Below are 9,284 nucleotides of genomic sequence, written 5' to 3'. Positions count from 1 at the left end.
GCCCTCTGGAGAGACTTGCGTGAAAAAGAAAAGTGGGCTCTAAAGAAAAAAGAAAAAAAAGGAGACGAATCTAGAAAATGCGCGTGAGACGAAACGACCGAGTTCGGAGGGAGCGCGAGAGAGGAAACTCGGTCGCGCCCGTTGACCGCACGATCGAGACGTCCGAAAAACATCGAGGAGGGCTTCAAGTTGGTTAATGCAGGCTGCTTCGAGGAGGGCAGAGCAAAAGTAACAAGAAAGAGCAAGAACCAAAAGAACACAAATCGTGGAGGAAACGCTACAAGCCCTTTAGTATTATTTTTCTTTTAGGCAACGGTACCAAAGTTGATCTTAATATCAGAGCTGCAGCGTCTTTCAGTGCTGTTCAAGTTCTAGCGTTTTAGTTTGTCCAGTTTGCACGAGGACAAAAAACCGCACAGTCATTGATAGGCACTAAAACATAATTACTGTCTTATTTTGTTGTAGCGCACGCTGAATAAGGACAACAGAAAGGCACATCTGACACACGCAGCGCTAACTTTCAACAACAGATTTATTTCCCGTTCTCGTCACTATATATACACACCCTCGAACCGTCATACAGCACGTGTAAAATTTCGGTAAAAAATGAACAAAATAAATATGAACTGGGAACCACACGTAAGCAGTTTTTTGACTCGCACATTCACAGACATGTACACATTCAGCGCGAACAAAGATAAGTGAGCTCTTTTGAGGATAATGAAATGGAAGGTACCTAAAAAAAAAAAAGCTAAACTTGCTAGACACCAATGACCCTTTCCTGACAAAAAGTTCTGAGGAGGTTTTAAGTTTTGTAAGAGCTCATGAAAATAACGTGTAACGGCCTTCTCCGCAATTGTTAAACACCTCGCCGAATGTTGAAATGTGTCGAGCTTCTATTATCAAGCGCGTCATCTCACGCCTGCTCATGATGACTGTTTCTTCAGATCTAGGTTTGCATGTGCATCTCTGGCACTGGATTGCAAGAAAGGCGTCAGCGGCCAACTTGTTTACTTTTATTTTTGTGTTCTCGTCGCCTCTCATTTATGCATCTGTCTGTTTGACCAATGTAGGATCGTCCACACCCGAGAGGAATGCGGTATACCACACCCGCGATGCAATCAATGAATTTGTGTTTATGTTCCTTTTCGCATGCGGTACGTGCAATTCTTTCCCGCCTTGTGTTTTTACACAGGCTGACCGATTTTTTAGGTGCCGAAAATACAACGTTGATGCCGCTCCTTCCAGCAATCTTCTTTAATCTATGGGAGAACCCGTGTATGTAGGGGATGACAGAAACCTTTTTTTTGTCTATGTCAGTGCTTGAACCATGCACCTGCTCCGAACTGCTTTGCTGTGCCTTCTTAAGTAGTCCTTCTGCGACTGACACAAGCACGTGGCTCGGGTAACCAGCGCAGCCTAAACGCGAGGCTTGCCGTCCGAAGCTATCGTGCATTAGGTGTTGGCATGATTTTTTCAGTGCTTCGCTGAAACACATCTTCGCGATTCCCCTCTTCACAAGCTTTGTATGCGCGGAAGGAAGTTGTAAAAGTGGCTTACTTGCCCTACGTTTGTAACACCAGCAGGTTTCGTTATCGGTGAGCACAAACTTGATGTCAAGGAATCTAATCCTCCCGTCACATGGCATTTCAAAGGTCACTTCTAATGGATTAAGACAGTCACGAATAGCAGTAAAAACAGAAGCTCATTCATTAGTAAAACAAGCGGATGTACAGTCAATAAGAACTAAAAAGTTGTCAACATATCTAAAAACTTTTACAACCTTACATACGTGAAGGCGCTCTGACATGTCTCTGTCCAGTTTGGCTAAAAGCAGATTACTTAGCACTGGTGTTAGGCAAGAACCTATACACACTCCCTGTTGCTGCAGATACAGGGTACCTTTGTTTTCGATAAACGTAGTCGGCAAATAAAACCTAAGTAATTATAAAAAATTATCAATGGATGTACCTGCTTCCGTAATAAACCTAACGGCACCATATGTATCGATGCAACTGTCAATACAGGTTAATAATTCTGATTGTGGCAGAGAATAATAAAGGTGTTTAACAATTGCGGAGAAGGCCGTTACACGTTATTTTCATGAGCTCTTACAAAACTTAAAACCTCCTCAGAACTTTTTGTCAGGAAAGGGTCATTGGTGTGTAGCAAGTTTAGTTTTTTTTTGTAGGTACAAGGCGACAGATTTCTGCCATGTGTCCATCTCAGAAACTATCACACGGAAACGGTACACCATCTTTATGAGTCTTAGCGCTGAAAACACAAGGCCAGAAAAACAAGGCGGGAAAGAATTGCATGTACCGCATGCGAAAAAGAACATAAAAACAAATTCATTGATTGCATCGCGGGTGTGGTATACCGCATTCCTCTCGGGTGGGGACGATCCTACATTGGTCAAACAGGCAGATGCATAAATGAGAGGCGACGAGAACACAATAAAAAAAAAGTAAACAAGTTGGCCGCTGACGGCTTTCTTGTCATCCAGTGCCAGAGATGCACATGCAAACCTAGATTTAAAGAAGCAGTCATCATGAGCAGGTGTGAGATGACGCGCTTGATAATAGAAGCTCGACACATTTCAACATTCGGCGAGGCATTCGTCATTAAACCTTCCATTTCATTATCCTCAAAAGAGCTCAATTATCTTTGTTCGCGCTGAATGTGTGCATGTCTGTGAATGTGCGAGTCAAAAAACTGCTTACGTGTGGTTCCCAGTTTATATTTATTTTGTTCATTTTTTACCGAAATTTTACACGTGCTGTATGACAGTTCGAGGGTGTGTATATATAGTGACGAGAACGGGAAATAAATCTGTTGTTGAAAGTTGGCGCTGTGTGTGTCAGATGTGCCTTTCTGTTGTCCTTATTCAGCGGGCGCTACAACAAAATAAGATATGCCCTACCAACAAGCCCCTATAGCTATCCTCAGAATTACTGGCTGCTATAGGCAGCAATTATTGCGATAAAATGTTCGAGTCATACGAAGGCGAAACTGTCGTGCAGTTCACGCTCGTTTTATTACTTGAGCGCTGGTCTGGCTGGTGGTTTGGATTCGTCACAACGTTAAGCGAAATTAGGCTGCGAACTTTGCTAGCGAGATTGAATCTAAAAGTAATGAGATGGATATACACGAGACAGTGCGAGGTGACATTGTTATATTGCGTCCGTGTTTCCTTTTGAATACCGTTGTTTTGACTACTGCGCGGAAAGGAAGAAAAAAAAAAAACTGCCGGTATGCCATTATATGCCTATACGCCTAACTGAAATTTATATACTTTTCTGTTCACAAGGCAAAGAATGAACATCGCCATACTTATATGAGCAATGTGATATCTTGTTTTATCACGTGTAAATTAAGGGGAAAAAGAAAGAAAACCCCGAAGCGTAGGTACTGCTGGAGAGCGCGGCTGATCATTAAAAAGGAGGAGTGTTATAGCTAATGTTCCTTGCCCCACCGTCTTTTCGGGCTAAATTGTGAGAACGAACCACGGGTCCAAGAGCGCCTCGTAAAACCGATGGATCGCACTGCGTGTTTTCTTTTGAGCGCGCGGGGCGGCCGTTTGTTATGCGTTCCTGTGATACGGTATATTGGCTTATTAAGTTTTTCCGCCCCACTGCATAGGCTTCACTTTCTAGACCGAGTAAAGCGGTACTCGGCGAGTAAACGTACGACAACGTCCCGGTGTTGCGCCGCGCATCCTCAAAAATGAAAAAAAAGAACAAATTAATAATTTACTGGTACCGCGTTGGCTGTGAGCGGAGGAACCGTGTTCGGCTCTTCCATTTACGTGAGGGCGCCTCGGCAGCGCGTGTGTTTTTCCCCAGCCTGCGCGCACTAAGATTGATCGCTCGTCAATGCTCGGGCAGTTAGTCTTGTGCGTGTATATATGTTTTGTCCCGGGCGTTTGCTCAGACAGTTGGCATTGCGTGTGGCGCCAGAGAGCCCGGAGATTCGCAGCACGAAGCTTTCGGCGCTCTTTACTCCGCGTCTCTTCTTCTTCCGAGCGTGTCGCATTAATCTGGTTGCATTTCGTGCTGCCCACACATGCAGTTAACGCGCCACTTCTATTTATACATGCTCGTCGATATAGCGGGCAACGCCCGACGGCTCTGTGCTCGTAACTGCGATGCGTATCGTATACGTTTGGAGCAGAAATGGCGGGACCGAGGGGACACGGAGGCACTGTCCACATTTAGCTGTTGTTCTTGCCTTGTATCGTTTTTGTGTGTAATATAGAACTGTGTGTGTAGCGTATCTTAACGGGCGCTAGGAGCGATACTCAGAGAAAGCTGCGAGGCGAAGTCGCCTTTGGTTTTGATTGTGTTTCCGCGTGCTTGCGCTATATAGTAGTGCGCATGGCTCGGGCCTTGTCATAAAGAGGTTTGATGTTACAAGCAGATGTGACGTGGATTTCAGCTTTCCCACGTGAAAACTAGGGCGGCTAAGGAGTCTTTGAAAGCAGCGAATGCGAATGGGCCACATACTCCCGCGAAGCTGTCACCGTTCTTCCGGGCACAGTTCCGTCTAATAGAGATTCTTCGCTGAGATATGTATATGTTGCTTAAGCGACTGGCTTGGTATATAATTCATCGGTATATGAAAAATAAAATCATGCGGAATAGCGGGACGGCTTATCCGTGAAATTTGGAAGTGCTTTGGTAGAATTAAAATTGAATTCTGGAGTACTGGAATTCTGTTTTTCAAATTTGGCGGTTCATCGTTCATCGGATCCAAGGGCACGTGAGAAATTGTTTGAAAGAGATTCTAACGCCTCACGAACACATTTTCCGACAGCTCACCGTGCGCTATTTTACATGTATATTAGGTAATCTCCAATCTGGGAAAGTTATCGCTCTGAAGACATCGTAAAAAGTTGGAGTGAGAGCAAGCATTAATTCCATCACCGACACTCAAATCATCACTCGCTGCTCCTCCGTATCTGTCACTGTTTCCGATATTTACCTCATTGGAGTTAATATGGAAGTTGGGATTTCCGGGACATTGTCCCACTTTCGAAAAAATATCCCGATGTTAGCGTAAGCTACGTACATGCACCTTACCAAACTGCTTGCACCTGGTTTACAACAACTTTGTTGTACCGAAATATCCCGAATTTACATTGGTTGTGTGCAATTTCCTATTTCATTTGATTTATTTACTATCAGGACTGTAGAGGTGTTACACAGAGGAGTTCGAATAGACCTAAACACTTATGAGTTGTGAATACGAAAGCATTAATGTCCAGTTGAATGCCGCTGAGCGGTCGTTCTAGTGATGAATTCCTCGTGGCCAAGCGAGCGCGTTGAGGGGCTTGGCCAGCACCTCCTAGATAGCACAAGGCTGGTAGGATTCGATCTCTGGCGTCATACTACCTTGCCCGATTGCCATAGAATCTAATGGGGATGCTCCCGAGTAGGCCGCGGTGATTTTGACGTCACCGCTTTCGTCACGCCGGACTTCACAATGAAAATTTCGGTCCAAGTAGCACGACGTCATCAAGCAGAGCGCACAGACGTGCTATTTAGGAGCGTTGGCTTAGCCCAGTCGGTAATACGCTCGCCTTCGGAGCCTGGAGTCGTAGGCTCGAAACTCACTACCGCTGACGTTTTTCTTCTCGAATTTATTCTGTTGTTTATACATTAATTTCTTTATAGCGATTACCGAGGCGTAGTCAAAATGCAGGCGAGAGCTCGCACGGACAAGGAACGCGTGGATTTGCACGCGTTCCCACTGGCCTCCGAGAGTGGGATCGAGGGTGACGTTGCTTCTTGGCGATGCCCTCTCCCCTCACGCAACACCTGGCGCGCTGTCGCCCAGCAGGTGTGCCCTTCCGTCCGCTCTACTCCATTGAGGCGCTGTGACGGAGAACCGCAGCCAATGGGAATTTAGGTGCCGTTTCTTGCTTGTCCAAACGACAGGAGCCGGCTTTCTCGCTGAAGGAGCCATTTGATGCTTTCGTCAAAAAAAAAAAAGAAAAAAAACAAGACTAACAAAGCAGTACGTGGTCACAGACAGCAGACTTGAACGCGTCGTGATCAGTGATGCTGACAACGGAGGCAGGAAGGCGATTCCAATCTTGACTTATTTTAGGAATGAAGGCCTCGAAGTACACATTTTTCTTACGCTGCGGCATCCCGACCTTCATTTGATGATCAGTACGAGCTGACAGGTGGTTGGAAGGTGAAAAAAAATTCTCAGATCGTTATTAATGCAATATATTTTATGGAATATGCATAGGCTGAAAATACAATGCTTCGAGTGGCTCGCGAGAACAGACTTCCTGGTGCCGGCGAGAAGCCAATATCCAGAGTGTGTGTGGCGTGGTGCATGGTTTCACGCTGACGTCAATGGTCCCACCCTTGTGCGACAGAGACAGTGTCGTGTCGTCAGAGAAGAAAGGAGTTTCGGTCGACAAGACCATATTTGGGTGGGTATTGCTATACTGCGGTAGAGAACGTCCATTTCGGCAAGCAAAGATTACATTGCTTGGTTACATTGATTACATTACATTAGGGAAACGGAGGCTTCACGTCCAAAAAATGCGCCGCTGACATCAACTGCTCTTTGGGAGCTTCGAAAGTATACTCCGAAAGTAGTCGCCACCGCGGCGAAAAAAGGCTCTATGCACTTGGAGCAAGGGAATGACCTCCTCGCCTAAAAAGGAGAGATTTTGGTCACGTAAATCAGCGGCCAAGCAGAAGAAAGCTGTCACGAGGCTCGGCGGCCAATCAGAAGGAAGACAGCACGTCTGCCATGTTACTTTGGGTCAAGACGCTCACCATCCCGAGACTATATGACTGCTTCTATTGTCACATCTGGGCTATTTAAACAGCCCCATCATCTACGAAATTTCTCTCATGTCAGCTCAATCTTCACTTACGTTGTAAATAAATCGTTTAAGATTTTGCAACAGCAATGTCATTCCTGTCCGGCAGCCTAGTCTTCTGATGCCCTTGACACGTCAGCCTCGGTCACTTACCTTTTAGTAAGGCCGGACGGCAAGCTACAAGGAACGAGAATCCGGCGTCCTAACAGCAGGCAGCATTAGTGGCCTTCTTCGCCTACGTACCCACGGCGACCGAATCACTTGTGCTGTTAACTGTCTTTCATTCCGTCAACTTTGAAACTGTCAAGGTACCACATTTAGTTCATGGACATCAAATGTCAGGCGTCGCCTGCCACACTGGTTCATGACGGGTATGCGTCCACTTTCAGGAGAGCTCTTAAACTGAAAAGTTGAGTTTATCGCAACTACATAGTTTCATTTTCATGGAAGGCACTCACCTACGAAATGTCATAGGTTTGCCGTAATCCCGTTCTACTAATGCATCATGGCTCACAATGCTTTGTGTCTTGCGTGTCTTTGTGTCTGGCGAGAAGCCACTAGAGATGCGCTTGACAATTTATTTAAATGGTAAATAATAAAACAGAATGTGTTTTGGTGGTCAGAGTATAAAGGATAAGCATTGTGATGCAAATAAAAACAAACTGAACGCACTTTGGTGCATGCTTCATGCGCTGTCCCGGAACATTTCTCGATTTTCTGGTCTGGATTTTCTGGTTGTCCAGATTTTATCCAGATTTTAGTAATGTTCCTGTCTAGATTTTCCCAACTCTAACTATTATGCGAACCTTGCTGCAAAGCAACAGTGACTGTTTATTGGTCACCTCTCTGGGCGCACCTTCCTTTTCTATCCCCTCCTTCCAAAAGAGTAGGCAGGCTTTGTGTCCCTCTCGGTGCTAGTTGCCAGCCTGCTCCTTTTCTATTTCCTTCTCTGTGCTCTGTATGTGTGTTTGCATGTCTAATAATAATAATAATAATAATAATAATAATAATAATAATAATAATAATAATAACAATAATAATAATAATAATAATAATAATAATAATAATAATAATAATAATAATAATAATAATGCGTTCACATAAATCACAAGTTGTACGCTCGACATTTCTTGGTGACTAAAGCTGGCAAGTTAACGGTTCAGAGATATAGAAGAAAAAAAAATGGCAGCAGAACACATTTCGTGATGGCTGTCGACGGTAATGCGTTAGCCTTGAATCAATTTAGCGACACGATGTACTGCCACCGTCCACACGAGTTATATATGAGGCGTGTGCTGCAGCGGGACTCCTCTTTCTCGCGTCCCTAATGGAATCCCTCAATGATTAGAAGTAGCGCCATCTCCGCCACCCTCTCCGGCTTCGCGCTCGTTTCTCCTCGCATGTTCTCGCCTCTCGATGGTGGCGCCCCCTTGCTCATTGCAGCATAGCAGTCGACGTCACGCATTAATGCGAGTGGGTTGATAACTTCTTCTTTTAGCGCTTTTGTTCTAGCTCTTATTTATTTCCTGTCGCCCTGAAAGTACACCCGAGTGCCTTATGTCAATCCCGGGAAGAACGAAATGGAAATGAATGAAATTTTGGAGTGGTGGGGGGGGGGGGGGGGGCGTAGGGAATGTAAAGGATGTATGCTTTGGAGTCACGACAGGGATAGCGTGGGCGTGCACGCTCGCGCCTCTTTGCACGGGTTTTCGCTGAGTGCGGTTTGCGAATCGTCGCAAGTAGCTGAGATGCACGGCTGCCGCAAGGTGTTCATCAGCAATAGAAGCTACAAATCTGTTTTGAGTACCGGCGACTGTAACCGCTCAGCTATACAGCTGCGTCGTTAAGGCGAAGGGAAGCGGTGACTGAAGCCACGTCAGACATTTGGGCATGATGTGGCTAGAGCCTATAGAGCCTTACAATAAAGAATAAAAGTTATCTGCGTTGACACTGACTGTGCGCTCTGGCTGATAACCTTGGAGCGTTCGGCAGTGTTCGCGCATGCCTGCACTGAGGTGCTACTTTATTTATTTATTTATTTATTTATTTATTTATTTATTTAGGAACTTATTTATTTTGTTTACATTCAGAATGAAAGGGGCTTCCTATTTTGGTTAGCTAGATAACGACTGGAGCTCACGTGTAGGGGTCGGAGCGTGATTTGCACTATATAACATTCTCTGAACTACTTTGTATACTTACTTGTACCGTCCGATCATTTTCTCAGAATGCAAGTGTTGTTTTCAAGACCGTAGCGCTGAGTTCACGGATGCCGAAATTATCTTCACTAAGTAGTTGAATGAAGAACGTGCTATTACCGCAGTACTGCGGTCCGCAAGGAACTATCGCGATGCAGTTTAAGGCTCAAGTTTGTCGTGCGCCAAATGATCCTAAATATTCAAGAAAAGACAAATGACGCCCTGCATAAAGTAAACAT

Source organism: Dermacentor andersoni, chromosome 1 (genome assembly GCF_023375885.2).
Source record: "Dermacentor andersoni chromosome 1, qqDerAnde1_hic_scaffold, whole genome shotgun sequence".
NCBI classification, from domain to species: Eukaryota; Metazoa; Arthropoda; class Arachnida; order Ixodida; family Ixodidae; genus Dermacentor; species Dermacentor andersoni.
The sequence above is the reverse complement of the archived record's forward strand: the minus strand, read 5'-3'. Positions refer to the sequence as shown.